At 32.8% G+C, this 24,548-nt stretch overlaps 1 protein-coding gene and 1 long non-coding RNA gene across 5 annotated transcripts in view; one reads left to right on the plus strand and one right to left on the minus strand.

The window, feature by feature from the left end:
- The window catches only part of LOC147834307 (uncharacterized), an 84,849-nt gene extending 79,116 nt beyond the window's left edge, over positions 1–5,733 (minus strand). For 3 of the 4 annotated variants that reach the window (XR_015506391.2, XM_087279767.1, XM_087279765.1), the window contains exon 1: positions 5,501–5,733. The gene's annotated coding sequence lies outside the window, so the exon portion shown is untranslated. Of the gene's footprint in view, positions 1–3,682; positions 4,162–5,500 lie in introns of those variants that run through there. The other variant, XR_015506390.1, reaches the window with a different exon arrangement.
- A 54-nt stretch (positions 5,734–5,787) lies between these two features.
- Positions 5,788–24,548, plus strand: part of LOC141377069 (uncharacterized) — a 35,668-nt gene continuing 16,907 nt past the window's right edge. The window contains exons 1-3 of the long non-coding RNA XR_015506393.1: positions 5,788–6,164; positions 9,426–9,571; positions 20,534–20,593. This is a non-coding gene — a long non-coding RNA (uncharacterized LOC141377069). The remainder of the gene's footprint in view (positions 6,165–9,425; positions 9,572–20,533; positions 20,594–24,548) is intronic.

The raw sequence follows: 24,548 nt of genomic DNA on the forward strand, positions 1-24,548 counted from the left end.
ACCTTTGACAAAGCCTGTCCAAAATGATATTTCTGCCACTATAATGCAAATGCACTATTATTGTTGTCTTATCATTGTTTTTTTCTGTTATGTTCAGAGATTTTAAATATTATTTATTTCCCCTCCAATTATTTTTAATCATCACGTTACATTTTGGTAATTTTCCCTCCAAATAAAATTTAGCCAGAGCTGCGCAACATATAAATAAATAAGGTGCACATTTAGCACCCCTATTTGATAGAGCGGCATAACAGTGTTTAGTCACATGGTTGCTTTTGCTTTTATGAAAAATAAATAAATAAATAGTTTCGGCTCTTATTTAACTTTAATTGAACAAAGGGAGCCGTTTACATTGCGTTACCAAGGCAACTACTGATGCGTTTTGTGTAATGTTTTAAAGAGCTTTGTCGCAGCACGACAGTGGAAAATGAAACCGTATCCGTGCTGTCTGGCCCGGTTTGGCACGGAATGGAACAGTTCTGTTTAAAGAACGATTCAGCACGATAGTGGAAAAGCGGCTTAAGTAACACTTACATGCAATTTCAGACCGAATATTCAATATAGCGGTAAGCATTAGGTGGACGTAGCAAACTTACTGATTTTTTTCGAAAACATTTGGTAGGAGAGTCTCTGCTGTGATCAGGAATAAGAGTGAGACACAAAGATTACACAGATATATATAACTTGTCTACGACCCGTAATTATACCTCAGAGATTGGAAATCTGTCCCAAGGGTAGGCAGTTTAAAGCATTCAGGTAGAGAAAAATAACATTATACAAACTTCAAGAGAGATTAATATTATTTAGAAACAGTATATATGCAATGAATAATAATAAGTGTTTTTATTTTACATTTAATTATTCGATTTGTTTTACCTGAATACTATTAGACTCCCTGAAAAACCATAAAGCATTTTTTCATTTGTAACTTTGCTTTAATGTATTTATCATGTGATTGTTTATTACATTTTATGCAGATGTGCTCCACTACAAAATCATCCTATTGTCATCAGAAATTATCCTAAAATTATGAATTCTTTCTAAATAGAGCTTTTCATTTCACCTGTTAAAACTCTACTCAATATCGCCATATGTATCGCAGAAAAATAAAATGTTACAATGTCAGTTTTTTCCAATATCGTGCAGCCCTACACAGTGCACTGGAAAATAGAACATTGCAATATTTTTTATTCTTCAATAAATATTCACTAAATATTTCACCAGGCCCGTAGCCAGCCATGTGTAAGGAGTGTTTTTTTTTTTTTTTCAAAATGTGGACTTTTTTGCAGTTATTCACCCATTTCTATTTGATTATGATGTTTAAATACTCCAATAAGTGGCATTTTAAGCAGTATTTTAGCTGGATTAGCTTGTTGTATCCTCTATTTTGTAAGCACCAAAATATTTCCTAAAGATTTATAATAAATAAAAAAAGTCAAAAATTTTTTCTAATCCCTCTTGAAAATTCATCTAACAACAACAGCCAATAATAAGTATAAACAGCAGAAGTCAGTCTGAGACGCTTGAAAAATGTGGAGAAAATATTAAAAAGCCTTTACTGACATGGCTAATTCTTCAAACTGCACCTACACATTTTTATAACACTTGACTTCATAAGGGTAACCTGATGCAGCCACAGCTTTAAGGAACAGCCATGTCAATAAAGGCTTTTTTTCCCACATTTTTTGAGTGCCTTGGACTGATTTTGATGTTTATTCTGATGAATCCCGTACACCAGGTGTGACCAACCCTGTTCCTGATGATCGACCTCCCTGCAGATTTCAGTTGCAACCCATATCAAATACACCTGCCTGTAATTATCAAGTGCTGTTCACTGCTGGTCCTAATTAATTGGTTCAGGTGTGTTTGATCAGGGTTGGAGCTGAACTTTGCAGGAAGGTCGATCTCCATGAACAGGGTTGAGCACCACTGCCTTACACAATGAGCACTGACACATTAAGTTACATATAAGAACTTTGTATGATTTTGGATTTTAATACACAACCTAATTAGTATTAAACTGTGTACAGAACATCATTGTCAGTGTTGCCAACTAAGAAATTTGGCAGCTAGATTTAGCTAATTTTTTTTCCCCAAAAAGCCCCTAGCAACAAATTTAGCAATTGATAACATTCATTTGGCTAGTTTAAGCAATTTTTTAAAAATGGACTCAGAGCAGTGACTGCAGGCTTCACTCAGTAGAGTAAACTGCTAGCTCATATTGCACTTCATAACTGTTAATTTACTGTTAATTGTTGGTAACTTGGGTAGCAATAAATTCCAATAGTGCTGTAATTGCTGTCACTTTTACAAATGTGTTAATTTCACAAGTTTAAAAGAGTAAGTACAGATTGTTTAAAAGAATGTACCCGTTTCATATCAGCGTTACATGGGGAAAATAAATTCTTATCAAAAAGTGTTTGTATTACTTTTACAAATAGTCAGTTCTATTTTTCATACAAATCTATAAGGACATATTTCAATTAATGTTTTTGCTGAGATGGCCAGTCAATTTGAGAAAACGTAAATTATTTTTTATTCAACAAAGATGTAGTTTTGAGTAAATTATGCAATGACGACATCGCGCAAAGCAATATGTTAATTAAAACCTATTTATATCTGGATGTAATGTTTAAATATAATACACTGCACCTCAGAGAGTAAAGACATGACGGGCTTACGCTTGCGAGATATTACAAGATGACGTGACTGATATGCAAATTTGTGCGTGGCAACTTCTCGGGTTGGCTTTAGTTGCTTTTCATTGGAAATCTATATGGGGCGTCTGCAGACTTGGATCCAGGCAGTTGTTCCTAATGCGTCCAGTAGGGGGATGAAAGATACATGGCCACATAATACATTTGAAGTCAACGCTCCCAGATTATTAAATGTCCTGTTCATAAATATCTTTTTTTAATTAGACTACGCTAAATATAAACGCTAAGTTAATGTATCAAAGTGAATTAAAAACTCAATTATAATATGCAGAATTGATACTCAAATAATTTCAGATATGCAAAAGCCCAATTGCAAATTAATATAGATTTAATTAGAAAAATTTGAAACAAATAGTTGGATAGTGTAATGGTTAATAGTAGCCTAGTTATACGTTTTCATAGAGATATGCATTTTGTTCTATTGTTTATATGTAAAGTTGTTTTGAAAATAAAATTATAACCAAACAAGAGTAATATGGAGTAATGATGTGCTTTGATAATGCAGTGGTATTGACTACCAGACAGCTGCAGAACGTTAAGACAAACAATTCACTCCTTTCTAAAATTCCAAGGACCATTCAGCTACCTGACAAACAAAACCCCAGACAACATTAGATTTTTTTTTTTTTTACATTTATTTATTGACAACAATATCACTAGATTGGCAGTTTTCTTTAAATTAAGCTGAATCCTTGCATCAAATGCTTCATGCTCACTGAAAAAATAAACAAATTAAGTCATGTATAAATACTCTGCAAAAATCCTAAGCACTTAAAAGTTTGACTCGTTTCTAGACCAAATATCTAAAAATTTTTAATCAACAGAAACAGTAAAGAACAGCAAATGGAAAAAAAAAAAAATTCATGCCATTTTATTATCTGGACCTATGCGAAACATATCAAAATATGTTTTTATATATTTTATTTATTCTTTAAGAACTATAACAAGGTAAAAACAAAAGGACCAAGTCATTATTATTTATTTTTTATTTGCAGCTACAAATTGTGATACTGATTTTCCCATATTTGATCATTTTCTTTGTAACAAATTGTTACAATAAATATTATAAAACAGTAAGTGATAAACAATATGAATGCATGTGCAATACAAACTTCATAGCTAATATACAAAATGCACTGTATAGCTATATAAATTAAATTTAAAATTATGAGTTTTTCTTTGCATTTATAGATATATGATAGTTTAATAGTTTAAACTAAAACATTGCATTATATTAAATGTAACTGAATGCAATTATGGTTGAATGTGGTATAGTTCTGGAGGCTTAAATACTGCAGTGCCTCCCTCTACTGGACGCATCAGGGACAACAGGGGTGTAAAACTGCCTGGACGTAAAACTGCTTAGGCCGTAGATCTGTCTGGATCCAAGTCTGCAGTCTCCCCTCCTCTTGGAAATAGTTGGCAACACTGATCGTTGTGTACACTGAAAAAAAAAAAGCTGCAAACAATTTATATGTTGAATTTAAACAAAGTAAGTTTAGTAATGTTCAACTTAATTTGTTTAAATTCAGCCCAAATAAATTGTTTACAACCACTTAAATTAGTAAATGCAAGGATTCATATTTGACTTTTTTTTATGTACAGAATATGGGTTAGGCTACGTTAGTTGTATATACTGTATATAAAACCAATTTTACCTCAATTCAACATCACTGCACAACAAACTGAGGCCTGCTCTCATAAAAAAACACCCCAAATATTAACAAACACAACCTGAATCTAGTTTATTCAAAAAGCTTAGTTTATTCAAATAAATGTTTAATTCAACATTCACTCGACAATCACTGTCTGGATGACGATAAATAGACTGAGTGCATCACAAAAACTCTTTAAAACGAAGCAAACTGTAGTATAACAGTTTCTCGTTTAGGCTAAACATTAAGCAGAATTCAATAGGGTATATGCAGAGCTAGTGTTTTTCCCATACTGATAAACTTCCGGTGACCTGTTATTGGGAACTTTTTCCGTTTTATATGGTTCATTTTACAGTATCGATGTTGTAATGTCATTAAAATACATTGAGTTAAATAAACTTTGCCATTTATTAAGTTGCTTAAGCGTAAAAAGAGACAAAAAGCCATTTGCTCGCACACACCTGTCAGAATCGGCAGGATAGCGCAGAAGCTTCATTGAATATACTGGGGTAAAATCAATGCTCATATTATAAAGATTATTTAATAATGCTAATAGGACTTTTAATTTGCCAGTAACCTGGGTTAACACTTCCGGCGCATTGAATGCCAATGCAAAATTGGTGTATTTAAGGTCTGTTTTCTTTAAAAATCAGAGATCTCCACTAGCAGAGTGATATCCGATTTAAAGTGGGTCTCAGATTGTACAAGAAGCACTGCATTAAATTACGTTACCCCGCCATATCTTTATAATATGAGCATTTATTTTACCCCAGTATATTCAATGGAGCTTCTGCGCTATCCTGCTGATTCTGACGGGCGCGTGCGAACAAACGGCTTTTTGTTTCGTTTTACGCTTGAGCAACTAAATAAATGCCAAAGTTTATTTAACAGAATGTATTTAATGACATTACATAATCGATACTGGTAAAGGAACTGTATAAAACGAAAAAAAGTTCACAATAACAGGTCACCAGAAGTTTATCAGTATGGGAAAAACACTAGTTCGGCATATACCCTATTAAAATGTAAAGCTATTATTTTCACAAACAAAACTTTACTCAGTTCAAACCGGGCTGCAGGTTAGCAACACCGCTACTTTGACAAACAACACAAATGAACATAATATACCTTTTGTAAGCTGCTTCACAGTTGGGTCTCAAACTCCTGGTGTGATTTTGAGGATGATGTGTCAACCTCAGGCCAAAAAGCTTTTTGGCGGTAAACGGCGTGGATCCCATCGAGTGTATGGGGCGTTTGTTTGTTTGACGTTATCATTGGAGAACTGCAAACTATCGAACTGGCAAACAGGTGAGCCAGCTGACGTGCGTATTTATACCAAAATCACAACCTGCCCCGCCCCTGCACGCCGACGTCACTACACCCGGCTTCCGCATTTGCAATCACGTGGTTTTGATGAGGCGCGAAATTCAGATGGAGGAGGGCAGGAACACAGAGGATGCGATGTATATCATATATCAAAGTAGACACAAATAAAAAATACGCACATATGATGGGTATAATCCTTATATCATGACGAGGGCCGAGTTTTCCTCTGAAGTAAAATATATTTGCCTGCCATTGAGGCAGCCGCAGTAGATAGCTACTACAGTATCATAGATATATACACTAGATATCGCATAGGGACCCTGAGCATGTGTCTATAGCGCCGCCACATTTGTACAGTGCTCACAGGACAAATGTCATTCAACACCACTAGTCAAGTGTTATTACGTGAAGATGCTGGACTTTAGCGCTGTCGTGGACCGTTCATGTAAAAACTTGCAACCTTTCAGTAAGATATAATCTTTATTTCCACTCATTTCAGTTTTCTGTAATGTTATTATATGCGGGTGAAGTATATTATTGAAGAATTGTTGTTTTCCAAAGGTAAACTGATCAAATGATTTCAGTTTGTATTTATCTGAGACGTCAAGCATTAAGGCAGTTCACCAACCTACCACTAGAGGGCAAAACAAACATAATCATTTTCCTGAGCTCATGTGCTGCTCACCATTACTTTTCTATATATTTTGTTCGTTTGCCTTATTTATATGACTGTATGTTATTAGCTTTCCCAGAGTAAAATGTGTTGATGGAGTGTGGTTTTCTTTTGATACTCAATTGAATTCCCAAGGTGCGTGAGAGTAATTAATTATAGTTATTTAATTCGTAAATAATCATCTAAATTCATTTTTTTAAGGTGCATTTGTTGTCTATTAGCATGCAGAACAAGGTATATGCCAAGCTAGTGTTGTTCCCATACTGATAAACCTCCGGTGACCTGTTACAGTTTTTCCTCCATTTTATACAGTTCCTTTTACAATATCGATGTTGTAATGTAATCAAAATACAATCAGTTAGACAGACTTTGGCATTCATTTAGTTGCTCAAGCGTAAAACGAGACAAAAAGCCGTCTACTTGCACACGCATGTCAGAATTGGCAGGCTAGCGCAGAATCCCCATTGAATATACTGGGGTAAAATAAATTAGATATTAAATTTAATTTTATAATTAAATACTATTATTAATTAATAATAATTTAATAAATTAAATAATATACTTTATAATTTAAAATATATTATTTAATCGAGTATTCTGCCAATGTTTTTTTGCATAGTTATAAGGGTATTTCTGTTTGCTGTATTGTTGTGTACTATACCCAATAGTAACCTGGGTTACATTAGCCCCCCTGTATATTTTCCCCCCAATTTTTGTTTAACGGAAAGAAGATTTTTTGACACATTTCTAAACATAATAGTTTTAATTAGGGATGAGCAATTTGGCCTAAAATCAAAATCTCGATTAATTTAACACTTTAACTCAATGATTATTGAACGATTTATTTATTTATTTTTAAAATTTTTGCCATCTCAAGGCATGTCAGGCACAGCTTCCAATCATCGTCAATGTAGTGCAAATTAAGGCTTAAGAATAGGTCCCTCAACCTACTTGACCAGAGATCAGATGTGGCTGCAGAAATAAAAATCTGTAGGGAAAATAAAAGGAAAAAATCATCCTGGAAAAATTTGGTTGATTATAGGTTCTAAATGTTGATTTCGATTATTTTTTAATTGCAGCCCTAGTTTTAATAACTCGTTTTTAATATCTGATTACTTTAATCTTTGCCATGATGACAGTAAATAATATTTGACTTGATATTTTTCAAGACACTTGTATTCAGCTTGAAGTGACATTTAAAGGCTTCACTAGGTTAATTAGGCAAGTTAGGCTAATTATTATATAGCAAATGGCTTGTTCTCTAGACAATAAAAGTTTTAAATAAAATATTAAGGGGACTAATAATATTGACCTTGAAATGTTTTTTACAAAATTAAAAACTGCTTTTATAGTTGCCATAATAAAACAAATAAGACTTTCACTCCATAATACTGTCAAACTGAAATCAAATAGAGGTAACCCATCCTTCAGTCTTCCACCATGAATATTTAGAATTGTATGAGACAGACCCAACTATATCAGTCCTTTTGGAATTCATATGAAACCCCATCCGAAGAATATGGGTGTTAATTTGGAAACGCTTGACTTGAGCCACCTGAGCCACTTGAAATTGATTTGAGCCATATTCCTCCTTGGTGCAACTCAAAAATAAGAATCTTATGGAACCCAACCAAACAGAACAAGTCATTGACTTACCCAAATGAATACAAACAAGAATTCAAACAAATAACAGACAGTCTCCCTCATCATGAACCCATATATACAGATGGATAAAAAAAGACAAAGGAGTAACAGCAGCAGTAATTTTTAAAGATGATGTTTTTGGTACTCGGATTCCAGAAGAAAGCTCAATCTTCTGCACAGCAGAAGCTTATGCAATAAATATGGCTTTAGAACAAATAGAAAGGACACAGTACCGTAACTTTTAATCTGCACAGATTCCAAATCATGTCTTCAAGCACTTAATGCTTCAAAGTGTGATCACCCCATAATTTCCATGATTGTAAAGAACATGACAACACTAGAAAATAAGAAGTTCAACATTATCTTCTGTTAGATTCCAGGCCATATGGGACTACATGGAAATGAACTGGCAGATAAAGCAGCAAAACAGGCTTCCTCCTTAAAAAGTGACAGGACTTTTAATGCCTCCTGAGGACTTGAAACACAATTAATTTGTACTTTAACGAAACATGGCAAAGGGAGTGGGTCAACTGCATAATAAATTACATTAAATTAACCCGAAAATAAATGAAAGACACTTAGCAAATTATAATTTTGAGAATTTGAGAATTATAAACTGAGACCAGTCATGATCAAACTATCTATTCTAGATGTCGAATTGTATATTCTAGGTTGACTCATTTGTATTTACTTAAGTACGAAGACCCCCCTAAATGTAATTACTGCCAAGCTGCTTTTACCATCAAACATATTTCGTTGGAATGTGGAACACTGAATACCATTAGACAACGTTTTTATAAGGAGAATACTTTGATGGACATTTTTAAAAAGGTACCACCAGGAAGAATCTTAAATTATTTATCAAAAATTGAACTGAAAAGTCATATTTAACTTTGAATATATTTTTGTGTGAATTTTATTTATTTATATTGTATATATTTATCTAAGTAACTTTTTTACTGTAATATGAATTTGTTTTTATCATGTAATACTTTCATGTATATCCATTTTGCCATGAAATAGCCATACGTTGTTGATGTGGCAAAAAAATAAATAAAATAAAATAAATAAATAAATAAATAAATAAATAAATAAATAAATAATTAAATAAATAAAAATAAGACTTTCTCCAGAAGAAAAAAAAGTATAGGACTGTAAAAAATTCCCTGATCTGCCAAAAAGCATTTGGAAAATATATGAAAAAGAAAAAGGAGGGCTAATAATTTTCATTTTAACTGTATAAGCGCTGACGAACCACTTTAATTATGCGATGTGTGTTTTCTCCATCTCATCTGCATACTGCACTGACCCCATGTTAACACCTGAGCCTACTCTTTTCCTGTTCTATTTGTTTAAATCTCCGCGAGACCTTCCCTGTTCTCGTCCTGACAACACGTTTATTTTCTTTAGGAACAAAAGTGTGTCCTGCGGCTCCTCCGGGCCCCTGAGAGCCCAGTGACCTCTGAGGCGGCTTCAAAGAGAGCGGCAGGGGGGCGGAGTCAGACTCGACGCATCACAATGACACCCCGCCCACTCTCTGCCCTCACTTTCCTCAAGTATGCGAATATCAATGACCGCTGTCCTCTCTCTGTGACCTCTCTATCACTTCACCTCTGGTACTTTAATTCTTTCAGCTCGTCACTGCAGATAATTAAACTGGTATATTAAAGGGATAGTTCAACCAAAATTGCAAAATCGGTCATCTTTTATTCAAACTTCACTTTTGATTATTTTGAATATTTTTCTGCTGAACATAAAAGATATTTTGAGGGCTTTAAACTCTAAACCATTGACATCCATAGTATTTTTTTCCAGTTTATTTTATAATAATAATAATAATAATAATAATAATAATAATAATAATAATTTTTATTATTATTATTATTATTATTATTATTATTTTATTATTGTTACTATTATTATTATTGTTATTATTATGTTATTATTATTGTTACTATTATTATTAATATTATTAATATTGTTGTTACTATTATTGTTATTTTTATTATTATTATTATTATTATTATCATTATTATTGTTACTATTATTATTATTATTATGTTACTATTATTTTATTATTATTATTATTATTATTATTATTATTATTATTATTTATGTTTTTTACTTTAAAAGTTTAGCAGTTATCAGTTTCCATAATGGGGAAAACAATTTATTTTTTTTAGTTAGCCCCCCTTTACTTGTTTGGTTTGATGTTTTTTTCTTCTGTTAAGCACAAAATATGTTTTGAGGCAACTTTAGATTTTTGTGTGAACTGTCCCGTTAATCAAACTGAGATTATATAGAATTTGAATAATCTATAATGATATATTTTTTAACATAGAAGTCTTCAAAACTTTGCTGTTCAATTGGCAAATTTTGACTTTTTTCTTCTGTTGAACACAAAAGAAGATGTTTTGAGAAAGATGAAAACCTGTAACCACTGAGGTTCATAGTATTTCCTACTTTATGGGTAATATAGTTTTTTTTTGATGTCATTAAAGATGGCTGTTTTAAAAATAAGTTTTTTGAGAATTATTGTTAACAGATAGATTCAGCAAAAGCAAAGCCACATTCTATTTGCAACCTCAGAGCTCACAACAGGTCTGTCTAAGTTCATCAATTACCAGTCCATGATGTAAAAAGTGAAAATAGTTTTTTTGTCAACATTTACTCACCCTTTAATTGATTATTACAACTTGAACACAGAAGAAGATGTTTTAAGAAACTTGTAACCATTAGCATCCATAGTTTTTATTTTTCCTACTCTGGAAGTCAACGGTTACAGATTTTCAGCTTTCTTCCAAATATCTTCTAAGAGAAAAAAGAAACTCATAAAGGATTGGAACTATCTGAGGGTGAGTAAATTCAGATATTTTGGTGAACTCTCCCTTTCATAAAACTGAGAGTTTTAGAATTTTCTTTTCACATTTTTGCCCATACAAAATGGGCAAAACTTTGCTGTTCACTTGGCAATTTTTGTAAAGTGCTTGCTGCACATTTAGCTGATTTTTTTGCACATTCCAAAACTGCCTTTGAAATTTTGCTGTTGATTTGATTACTTTTTTAAAGTACTGCATTTGCTGCAGCCTGTTAACGGGTGGTTATCAAACTCATATTTATATGAATATTTTTCTGTATATTTTCTGTTCATAGTCTGCAAAATATGTCTTCAAAATCTGGAAATTGACATGGTATTTTTAAAGAGTTTTTTTTTTTTTTTGCACATTTAGCTGATTTTTTGCCCATGCAAAACCTGGCTTTGAATTGATGAAGTTGACTTAGGACATTTGTATAATATGTGCTACTGATTTTAAACTGGATATCATGTAAACTGAGATTTATCTAATTTTTTTTTGAAAGAAGATATTTTGAAAAATGTTTGAATCCTGCAATGATTGACTTTCATTGAATTATTATTATTTTTTTTTACAAATCAATGGTTGCAGTTTTAGTTTTTTCGAGTTTTCTTCAAAATATCTTCAATAGTGAAACTCAAAAGTTTGTAACCACTGACTGAATTATTAGAGTATATTTTGGGGATCAGCATATTAGAAGTAAAGTAATTTAATTAGATTATTTCCCACTATAGTACTAAAATACAGTTTTTACTGTATTTTAAATTAAATAAGCCCTGGTGAGCAAACTAGAAGAATAAAAAGAAATCGCACCAAACCCAAATTGAACACCAAGGACTTTGAAAGAGCGTTAACAAACCAGATACATTATTAGCCATTATAATTAAAAGCATCACACAAGACACACTTCACACAGAGCACAGTTAAACATTGAAAGTCAAGAAAACCTAGTCATCATTGTCTAGTTAACAACACACGCTCTGTAAACACACACTCACAGCTGTCAGACCTGAATGGGGATCTACTGCAGCACACACACCATGGCAAATCTAAAAACACAGATTGGACTTTAAAAGTACTAATATAATTTAACTTATAGATTTTATGGCAATATTACAAAGAAAAAAGGAACCAAAAAGTTTGAATGATACCAACTTATAAACACATACAATGAAATAAAAATATACCAACAAATAAAAAGTTAAATAATAACAAGGTTTTATACCATGATATACTACAGCAACTCAGACAAAATATGTTAAACTATTAGAAATGTTCATAAAAGACACTTTGTTTTTACTTTCAAGTTTAAAAATTATAGGAAGAAGGTGCACCGTTTGCATCGTGTCACCCCCTATACAGCATATGTCTCAAGCTCAATTCCTGGAGGGCCGCAGCTCTGCGCAGCTTTGCTCCAACCCTAATCAAACACAGGTGATCCAAATGATCAAGGTGTTCAAGACTACTAGAGACTATTAAACAGGTGTGAGTTGGAGGTGCTTGCAGCTAAACTGTACAGCACTGCAGCCCTTCAGGAATTGAGTTTGAGACCATTGTCCTACAGTGTATAATGTTGTATATAATAACATTTTACAACATTATTACATAATACATAACATTTTAAAAATGAAATATACTCAGCCTTGGTGACCATATCATTTTTAAAAAGCAATTTTAGCAAACCCAAATGGTCATTTTGTTTTTAATAAAAAACCAAGAAGTCCAAAATATGTTAAAATTTTTCCTTTTAATATACTGCTTATTTAATAAATGTGACCCTAAAGCACTAAACCATTCTTATGTTGAAGATTTATAGGATTAATCTATGCCCAAAATTATTAGGATATCATACAGTTGAAGTCAAAATTATTACCCCACTGTTTATTTCCCCCCTAGTTTCTGTTTAACAGAGAGAAGATTTCTTCAGCACATTTCTAAACATAATAGTTTTAAAAACTCATCTCTAATAACTGATTTATTTTATTACTATTTTATATTTATTATAGAGTAAATAATATTTGGCTAGATATTTTTCAAGACACTTCTATACAGCTTAAAGTGACATTTAAAGGCTTAACTAGTTTAATTAGGTGTACTAGGCAGGTTGAGGTAATTAGGCAAGTTATTGTATAAGGATGGTTAGTTCTGTAGACTATTGAAAAAAATATAGCTTAAAGGGGCTAATAAATTTGACCTTAAAATGTCTTTTGAAAAATAAATAACTGCTTAGTCGAAATAAAACAAATAAGACTTAATATTATCAGACATACTGTGAAAATTTCCTTGCTCTGTTAAACATCATTTGGGAAATTTTTTAAAAATAAAAAAATAAATAAAAATCAAAGAGGGGCTAATAATTCTGACTTCAACTGTATATCCCAATGGCTCTTTTAAAAAATGCATTTGCTAAAAAAATCTTTGCTGAAAAAAGGTTCCCGACCTCTGATCTAAATGAGCGAATTGAGATCATTAATTATATCAGTTAAAACCAATCAGCATTAAACAAACCAGTCAGAGATGATTTAAACCAAACCAGTTAAGCATTGAAAGTCCAGCAAACCTGCACATCATTGTCTAGTTAACAACACACATCACCGTCACACACTCTTTAAACACACACTCACAGCTGTCAGACCTGAATACTGCAGCACACGCCACGGCAAATCCTAAAACACAACAGATTGGACAGACGCACACAGACTCACACACACACACTCCCCCTCGGTGAGCCTGTGACAGTGATAAACGTGTCGAGTGTGTGAAAGGGACAACAAACAGACAACAGCCCATTTCCACAGTATGTGTGTGTGTGTGTGGACACAGGAGGAGCATCCAATTAGAGGCTGGGCTCCATGCGGGGCCCGGGGCCGCAGGTTTTGTTTTCTTGAAAAAGTGCCATAAAACAACTCTCCTTAATTGGCGCTCTATAAAATTAGCATCTGCAAGAGTGCTGGATTTCCTCTGGCCTTTGTGCGTGTTGTTGACCTTATTCACTTTCAGTTATTTATCTGCTTTTTTTTATTGCAAAAAGCCGAAAAAGGAAACAGAAAGCTGGTGTGGACTTTCTCTTCCCCCCAATGCTGTCCGGTCACGCTTCGTTCTGCCGTCTTTTGATCCGATCGCGACCTATGGAGACATTCATGAGCGCATCATTAACACTTTAAGCAGGCTTTATTTGACGCTTGATTTTTTTACACTGTCGTAAGATTTTAAGCCCAAAGGGAATGGGGTAATGGCTCTCAGTGACTTTTAATAAGAAGCAATAATGACAGATGTTGTAATTAAGCTCCGCGGATCATTGAAAAATGCAGATTATTACCGTGGAAAGGGACATTTAGGGGTTGAATCTTTCTTTTAATCTAAAATAGTTTACCCTTTAAGTTTGAAGGATACACTCAAAAAATTGTGTTTGCTATTTGTTCAAACTGCTTATTTAAACTGAGCTGAATCAACACAGGCGTCACGGTGGCTCATTGGGTAGCACAATCACCTCACTGCAAGCAAGTCTCTGGTTTAAGCCTCGGCTGGGTCATTTCTGTGTGGAGTTTGCATGTTCTCCCCTTGTTGACGTGTGTTTCCTCCTGGTGTTGCAGTTTTTCCCAAACGTTCAAAGACATGCGCTATAGGTGAATTGGGTAAGATAAATTGGTCGTAGTGTAAATGTGTGAATGAGAGTGTATGGGTGTTTCCCAGTGATGGGTTGTAGCTGTAAGGGCATCCGCTGTGTAAAACCTATGCTGGATAAGTTGGCGGTTCATTTCCCTGATGAAAACAGGGACTAAGCCGAATAAAAACGATTAATATAATATAACATAATGTAATATAATATAATATAATATAATATAATATAATATAATATAATATAATATAATATAATATAATATAATAAATATAATATAATATAATATAATATAATATAATATAATATAATATAATATAATATAAATTTAATATAATAAATATAATATAATATAATATAATATAATATAATATAATATAATATAATATAATATAATATAATATGATTTAAATTATATTATATTTATTATATTATATTATATTATATTATATTATATTATATTATATTATATTATATTATATTATATTTATTTTATTATATTATATTATATTATATTATATTATATTATATTATATTATATTATATTTATTATATTATATTATATTATATTATATTATATTATATTATATTATATTATATTATATTATATTATATTATATTATTAATATGTTCTCCCTGCCTTCGCGTGGGTTTCCACCGGGTGCTCCGGTTTCCCCCACAGTCCAAAGACATGCTGCAGGTGAATTGGGTTGGCTAAATTGTCCGTAGTGTATGAGTGTGTGTGTGCAAATGTGTGTGTGGATGTTTCCCAGAGATGGGTTGCAGCTGGAAGGGCATCTGCTGCGTAAAAACTTGCTGGATAAGTTGGCAGTTCACTCCGCTGTGGCGACCCTGGATTAATTAAGGGACTAAGCCGACAAGAAAATGAATGAATGAATGAAATGATGATATAATAATATAATATAATATAATATAATATAATATAATATAATATAATATAATATAATATAATATAATATAATATAATATAATATAATATAATATAATATAATAGTATGATATACTTTGCAACTTTTTAAGTCATCACAAAAAAATTCCTACAACAAATATTTACTGAAAATAACACTTTATTGAAGCTTTTTTTTTTTTTTTGGCGTGAAAATAATTGCCACAATAGAAAAAAGTATACAGAAAGTAATATGTAATTATATATTTATATTATTATATATACCCTACTGGTCAAAAGTTTGGGGTCCTGTTTTTTTTTTTTTTTTCTGTTTATCAAGGCAAAATTTATTAAGTGTTAAAAAAATGTTAAATATTTATTACAATATCAAATAACTGCTTTCTTATTGTATGTACAGTTGGAGTCAGAATTATTTGCCCCCCTTTGATTTTTTTTTCTTTTTTAAATATTTCCCAATTTATGTTTAACAGAGCAAGGAGATTTTCACAGTATGTCTGATAATTTATTTTCTTTTTTGTGTGGAGAAAGGCTAGAATAAAAGCAGTTTTTAATTTTTCAAAACCCATTTTAAGGTCAAAATTATTAGCCCCTTTAAGCTATATATTTTATCGATAGTCTACAGAACAAACCATCATTATACAATAACTCGCCCAATTGCCCTAACCTGCCTAGTTAACCTAATTAACCTAGTTAAGCCTTAAAATGTCACTTTAAGCTGTATAGAAGTGTCTTGAAAAATATCTAGTCAAATATTATTTACCGTCACCATGGCAAAGATAAAAGAAATCAGTTATTAGAGATGAGTTATTAAAACTATTATGTTTAGAAATGTGTTGAAAAAAAATCTCTCCTTTAAACAGAAATTGAGGAAATAAAAATTAAACGCGGGGTAATAATTTAGGGGGACTTATATTTTTTACTTAAACTATTGTTGTTCTTTATATGACAATATTACAAGTAAAAATCAAACCTACTTTTTGTTGCAAAATGACAGTATAGGCAAATGTAAAATGACATAAAAATAAAAGGAACTACAAACAACATTAAAATAAATTAAAATGTTAAATAAATGAATGAATATGATTAAAATACAAAACATATTTTCCATTCAAACATAAAGCCTATTTAGTAAACAGTAAAATCAATAAAATGGAATTTATTTCCATTTCTCTTATTACAGGGTGAATTATGACCCAGACATGCTTTTGACATATTTCACCACAGAACTGTCTTTTACACCATTTATTACCATCTGTGGTCATCATTTGCCTTTTAACTGGTTACTGACACACACACACACACACAGGGTCCCATCTGTGAGGGCTCTTGTGCCATGTGTGTGTTGTGCGGCTCCATGTGTGTGTGTGTCTGCTTTGTGTGTGGACAGTGACAGTGTGTCAGTGTGAGTGTGTCTGTGTGACCCAGAGGTCGCGAAGGACAAAGAGGCCTGAGTTGGTGGCCACTGTACTGAAGCCTCATTGAAGATGATTAATGACACTTAGGAGTGTGTGTGTGTGTGAGTGTGTGTGTGTGAGTTCCTCTGTCAGCCTCATATTCATTAGTGACACGTAATCGAGCACTTTGCCTTACACCACTTTAATGAAGTAACTCTGAGATTATTCACACTGAACGAGCTCAAATGTGAAAGTCACAGCTTCACTAGTCAGTTTCTTTTTCATACTCCTCACATTTTTATCTGTATGGTCTAGGCATGGGTTATCATACTGTCAGAATTGTATTGCTGTTATTCTCGACATATAAGTGGATGAAGCCATTGGAATCTTTTTGGCATGACACTTCCGGTCTCATTCACTTCTATTGATTTTTTGATATTTTTTTAGATGTTAAAAACAGCTCAGTGTGCTGCTTGTTCAAACTACTTATTTAGAATGAGCTGAAGCAACACAACTCTTGATATTTTTGGGGGACAACTAAATTGTTTTATGTTTAATCCAATTACATTTTTTAAGATAACTTTTTCGATTTGTTGGGACAACATCTATCTATCTATCTATCTATCTATCTATCTATCTATCTATCTATCTATCTATCTATCTATCTATCTATCTATCTATCTATCTATCTATCTATCTATCTATCTATCTATCTATCTGTCTGTCTGTCTGTCTGTCTGTCTGTCTGTCTGTCTGTCTGTCTGTCTGTCTGTCTGTCTGTCTGTCTGTCTGTCTGTCTGTCTGTCTGTCTGTCTGTCTGTCTGTTTGTCTGTCCATCCATCCATCCATTCATCCATCCATCCATCCATCCATCCATCCATCCATCCATCCATCCATCCATCCATCCATCCATCCATCCATTCATCCATCCATCCATCCATCCATCCATCATTCTTTTAATCTGTCATTTTGTCTATTATTTTATCTATCGTTCTATAATTTTATCTATCGTTGTAATGTTTTTTCTATCCTTTTATCTATCTGTTTTATCTATCTATTGTTTTAACGTATTTTTATCTATTGTTCTATTTTTATCTACCATTTTATCTATTTTATCATTTGATCTATCATTTTATCAATCGTTATATCATTTTATTGATCGTTTTGTCTATCGATTTTCTCAGCCTATCATTCTATCTATCGCTCTATCATTTTATGTATTATTCTATCTATCGTTCTATCTATCATTCTTTTATTTCATCTGTTTTAACTTTCATTCTATTTGTTTCATATCTGAAGGATTTTGCACTTTCTTTCCATGATTATTTTCTGTCTTATAATAAACTGTAAAAAAAAAATTGTCAAGTGCTTTTCCTTTGTCATTCTCATTCTCTCTCCCCTTCTGTCGAGTGTGTGTGACAGTCTGTGTTCATTGTGAGGATGACCATCTGTGTGTTTCCAGCACTGCTGTGTGTGTGTGTGTGTGTGTGTGCTGATCTCTTCATTTGGATTCAAAGAGACCTCATGATGTTTAAACAGACACACACAACCACACACATTTCAGCTGAGAAGAATTTGTTACAGATGTTTCGTTAATTCCCTTCTCTGTGTGCATCTGTGTGCATCTGTGTGCGTGCATGTGTGTGTGTGTGTGTGTGTGTGTGTGTGTGTGTGTGTGTGTGTGTGTGTGTGTGTGTGTAAAATATAGACGTGGAGTTTTTGTGTTTTTGGGCTTGATAAAGATACTTTACTAGAGGTTACAATATTATTGAGTATGTTTACATGGACACCAATAATGAGATTTGAAAATGATTGAGACAATACTTTGATTAAGAGTCGACCATTAAACAGCAATTTTTGATGACCTTAATCCGACTAAATTCATAATCGAGCTAAACAGAAGACTTGAGTATTCCTATTCTAATGGCATTTTTAAAGTGCAGTACAGACATGTAAACATCACAATCAAACTATTACCGTCATGTCAGACTTTTCACCGCATTTTGGGACAGGATATTCCATACACATACGGCTGTTTGACACTATGCTCTGCACCTATCGAGTCAGTAAAGGACCATAGACACCCACATTGTGAAATGCAGAGGTTTTTTCTCGATTTCGACGTGCGGTATCAAATTCCATTAAAACAACACTCTTACAACAGTCCTTACTTTATACTCGCATCCAAAACCTCAGAGTTTGTCACGGGGGCATGAATGAAATGTTCCTGAATGAAAGTGAAACACCCGGAATCACATGAAACTCTGGAGGAAACGAGGGTTGTGTGGTGACGCAATGGGCTCTATTTTGACGGTCCATGCGCAAAGCGCAAAAAAACGCAGGCCGCAAACGCTTTCAGGGCGTGTCAGAACGCATTTTTGCTAATTTAACAACGGGAAAATGCACTTTGCGCCATGACGCATGGTCTAAAAGGGTTTAGTTTATTTTCTTAATGAGTTATAGTTGTGTTTTGAGAATGAACCAATTAGAGCCCCATCTCCTATTCCCTTTAAGAGCCAGCTGCGTCAAGCCATAAGCACATTTTGACGTAAAGTAAGTTCACTTTCGCTTTTGCTCTCATGGATAGGGAAACCTTTATGCACAGACATCAATTAGCCTATAAATAATTAATTTAGTTTGTTAAGCGCAAAGATTTGTTTCAAAACTATTTCTAAATTCAGTTCTAATTTCTAGCAAATGAATAAATGAACAATAATGACCAAGTGTGGTCAAAATACTTTTTTGACCAGTTTTTCCAAATACACCTGCCATGCCCCATATGTTCTAATATTTGACAGGTGGACAAATCTAAGCTTGTTTTTAATAAAACAAATATAAATATGAATATGATAAATAACACTGCTAATAATAATAACATTATACAAAAGCAAATTGAATGAACTGAAAAAGCCTCCCGAGATGAAGAAAGTAAGGCAGTGGCTTTTAAATCTTCATGTAGGATAGAAATTAATATTCTTTGTAATTTTTTAATTATTTATATTTATATCCTGTATATATCCTTATTATATATATATATATATTCTTAAGATATTCTTAAGATATTATATATTTTTCATATGTAAAGATATTTGCGTATTGCTCATCTTGTGTGTAGTGTGTAAGCCAGGCGCACTTTGTGCCAGACAATAGACCGACTTTACAGTTTCTCAAAATAGCAACGCGCCAAAACACGCCTGCTTTTCTAGACCAGAACACCTATGGGCGCACATTTGAGCACAAATGCATTTGCTATTTAAACAGTGTGGCGCAACACCTTAGAATGACCCTTGTGCCGAGCTAAAAGTAGCAAAAGAGTATTGCGCTGCGCTGCGCCTTGCGCCACATTGCGCCGGGTGTATGATAGGGCCCAATGACTTCAATCGAATTATGTGCTGTAACATGTCAGTCGAATTATGTGCTGTAACATGTCAAACGGGATCATAAAAAAAAAAAACATTCAAAAAGCAACTCATGTAAACACCTTAATCATATTATTGTCTTATCAGTAATCTAATTATTTGCCTTAATCTGAATGTCCATGTAAACAGTCATTGTCAATGATTATTGACAGATTAAAATGATTGCAGAAATATTATCCCCAGGAAAAACCATGACCTGTTCAATACTTATTTTCCCTGCTGTGTTTAACTTATTTGAGCTATTCCATGCAGTACAACAGATCTGAATAAGAATCTCATACACGTTTATCCTTTTCCCCTCAGCTTTTCTGCAAAGATTTGGACTCTTCTTCAGGATAAAAGCAGCGGATGGTGAATCTGCAGGTCTGTTTTCTCCACTTCTCCCCCTCTCTCTTGTTCTCTGGCCAATCATTCCCTGTCCTGCGCTCCCCTTTTCTCTTCTTTTCTCTTTTCTCTCTTCTAGTTTGAGCTGTAATTTATGAGGCCGCAGCAGCACGAATGAAATGAAGCTTTTACAACAGACGCCTGCTGACACACTTTTAGCCCCTCTCTCTCTGTTAGGGAAAGTTATTGGGCTTGTTAGTAACGCTCATAAAAAGCTCGGGGCCGTTCACACTGGGCTTGTCATGATGTAGTTTAGTTAATGGCATTGTTTCAGCAGGGTGAAGTTAATAAATCACTAACTCCTCAGTGAGCTGCACACCCACATTCACACACACACACAAATAACTCATGCCTTTCCCCCCTACGGTTTTTGTTAAACTTTTAGTAAGGGTTTTGTGTTGCTTGATGCTTGATACTATTCACATTGTATTTTACTAAGTAGTTGTTAATTTTAAAGCACTTTAATAGGTTAATTATAATATAATATAATATAATATAATATAATATAATATAATATAATATAATATAATATAATATAATATAATATAATATAATATAATAAATATGATATAATGTAATATAACATAACATAATATATTAAAATATAATATTTTAAAACGTAATATAACATAAATATAATATAATATGGCGGTTCATTCCACTGTGGCGACCCCGGATTAATAAAGGGACAAGAAAATGAATAAAGCTGAAAAGAAAATGAATAAATGAATGATAATATAATATAATATAATATAATATAATATAATATAATATAATATAATATAATATAATATAATATAATATAATATAATATAATATAAGAATTTGAAATAGATATAAATAGATAAATATAAAAAATAATTAAATAATAAAATAAAAAAAAATATTAATTACAAAAAAAATCTGTGTTAATTCGAATGCAAATATGAATAGTTAAATAACAGTATAATAAGATATATAAAAATACTATTATTATTATTATACATAATAATAATAATAATAATAATAATAATAATAATAATAGTTGACGGGATGGCGCGGTAGGTAGTGCTATAGCCTCACAGAAAGAAGGTTGCTGGTTTGAACCTCGACTGGGTCAGTTGGCATTTCTGTGTGGAGTTTGCATGTTCTCCCCGTGTTTGTGTGGGTTTCCGCCAGGTGCTCCGGTTTCCCCCACAGTCCAAAGACATGCGCTATAGGTGAATTGGGTAGGCAAATTTGTCCGTGGTGTATGTTTGTGAATAAGAGTGTATGGTTGTTTTCCAGTGATGGGTTGCAGCTGGAATGGCATCTGCTGCGTAAAACGTGCTGGATAAGTTGGTGGTTCATTCCGCTGTGGCGACCCCAGATTAATAAAGGGACCAAGGTACTTAAATCTTTTTGCAAATGCTTAAGGGGATAATTCACCCCAAAAATGACGTTTACCTAATCATTTACTTTCTCCCATGTTTTTTTTTTAACTTTTCATCAGTTTCTTTCTTCTATTAAACACAAAAGAAGACATTATGAAGAATGCTGGTGCTGACACTCATTGACTATAGTAGGAAATAAAAAAAAATTGTATGTAAATCAATGGGTGCCAGCAGCATTTAAAAGAAGATAGTAAATAATAGTAGAAGCATTTATTTTTGAGTCAACTATGACTTTGATTGTTTCCCAAAAAATTTAATCAATGATGTTTATACAACAATTATCACAATTGAGTTTAAACCTCATGGACTTTGAGTGTCTCTCATCTGCTTTGCCAGTATCAGAGTAATTTATTAAGCTGTATAACTGAATTGCTGATTATATGTGATTTGAATGTTCACTGAAAGTCTCAGTAAGCAGCATTGAGTCTGGATCTCAGCAGCTTAAGTTCTGTGTGGGTTTCTGTGTGTGTCTAATCCTCACTGATCTGTTGTGAACACACACATGCGCCGCTGATAATACTCTCGTTTTCTGCTCACCTGAACACTGACAATCTCCATCTCACACATACGCACACACACACGGGTCTTTAACAGCGGCTTAGGAAAGTCAAACACTTTAATTCCAAGTTAAAGACACACAGATGAGGCATAAAAGAGGCTGAGGAGTGAAGAGATACTCTTTCATCCATTCATGAGCTCCTCTTTCTCTCCGCCATCTTCTAGCTGTGTGGCCTGTGGAGAAAGTAAACACATGAATGACAATCAAGATCTTAAACACTCTCATGTATTCATAAGCACACACACTCACAGATGGACATTTGAACACTGGTTAAGATTGCAGGCTAGTTCACACTCAAATCTGTTATTGGTAACATCTGACTCATGCAAAAATCTTGAAAATATTTTATGGGCTCTTTTTTAACGATCTAGGTGCATAGTAGAGCTGTAATCGGGTCATAAAAGTTAGGCCCGATAGGGTCAGAGCCCGACAGAATTTAGCCCAAGCCCGTCAAGAACATTTTGATTGACAGCTTTTTAAAAGCCTGAACCCGTTTATCCCACATGGAAAGAACCTATATAAACATATATGTTTAACAGGTTTTGATATAGGTTTCTGATATATGTGACATATTTAAAATTGGCCATTTTCCTATATTATATGTATATACAGTTGAAGTCAGAATTATTAGCCCCCCTGAATTATTAGCGCCCCTGTTTAATTTATCCCCCAATTTCTGTTTAATGGAGGGAAGATTGTTTCAGCACATTTCTAAGCATAATAGTTTTAATAACTCATCTCTAATAACTGATTTATTTTATCTTTGCCATGATGACAGTAAATAATATTTTACTACATATTTTTAAAGCCACTTCTATACAGCCTAAAGTAACATTTAAAGGCTTAAGTTAGGTTAATTAGACAGGTTAGGGTAATTAGGCAAGTTATTGTATTACAATGGTTTGTTCTGTAGACTATCGGAAAAAATAGCTTAAAGGGGCTTATAATTTTTTCCAAAAATGGTTTTAAAAAATTATATAATATATATATATATATATATATATATATATATATATATATATATATATATATATATATATATATATATATATATATATAATAACTGTTTTTATTTTTGCCGAAGTAAAACAAATAAGACTTTCTCCAGAAGAAAAAATATTATCAGACATACTGTAAAATTTCCTTGCTCTGTTTTACATCATTTGGGAAATATTTGAAAAAGAAGAAAAAAATCTCAAGGGGGCAAATAATTCTGACTTCAACTGTATATGCACATATATATACATATATATTTACCTATATGTTAGTAAAATTATTAAAATACAGCTGCTAGACAACATTACACACACACACACACACACACACACACACACACACACACACACACACACACACACACATAAACACACATATAATTTGTAATGTACTCAGATGTAGTCAAAACATTCAGCTGCGGTTTGAGCTTCTACGCAAAAGTAGCTGCATGAAGACTAAAGCTTTAAATAAAATTGAAACCATCAAGAAAAGCCCGACCCCTTCTATGTTTACAAATACAAGTGCTGCTGTTTATAGGTCATTTCTGTTTAATGATGTCAGAATTTACCGGTATTTTGGAATGGATGTGTGAATGCTCTTTTCCAGAGTGTGAAACGCTTCACAAGCGAGAAAACAGAGGATAAAGAATGAGCCTCCCCCATTCAGCCTCTTTACTTTCTCTTTACTTTACTTTTACTCTTTACTCCTTTACATTTGTGGATAAAGAAATGGTGTTGTATTCACATATTTAATTCTGTTTGTTAAGCGCAAAGATTTGTTTCAAAACTGTTTCTAAGTTCAGTTCTAATTTTCAGCAAACTACACAACAATAATAACAAAGTGTGGTCAAAAAAGTTATATCCAAACACACGTCCTATTCTTAAGGCTCATATGGTCCAAAACCTGACAGGTGGGCAAATCTAGGCTTGTTTTTATTAAAACAAATAAAAATATGCGTATAATAAAT

The sequence above is a fragment of the Danio rerio genome, chromosome 13 (genome assembly GCF_052040795.2).
Source record: "Danio rerio strain M-AB ecotype USA chromosome 13, GRCz13ab, whole genome shotgun sequence".
In the NCBI taxonomy this organism is placed as follows: Eukaryota; Metazoa; Chordata; class Actinopteri; order Cypriniformes; family Danionidae; genus Danio; species Danio rerio.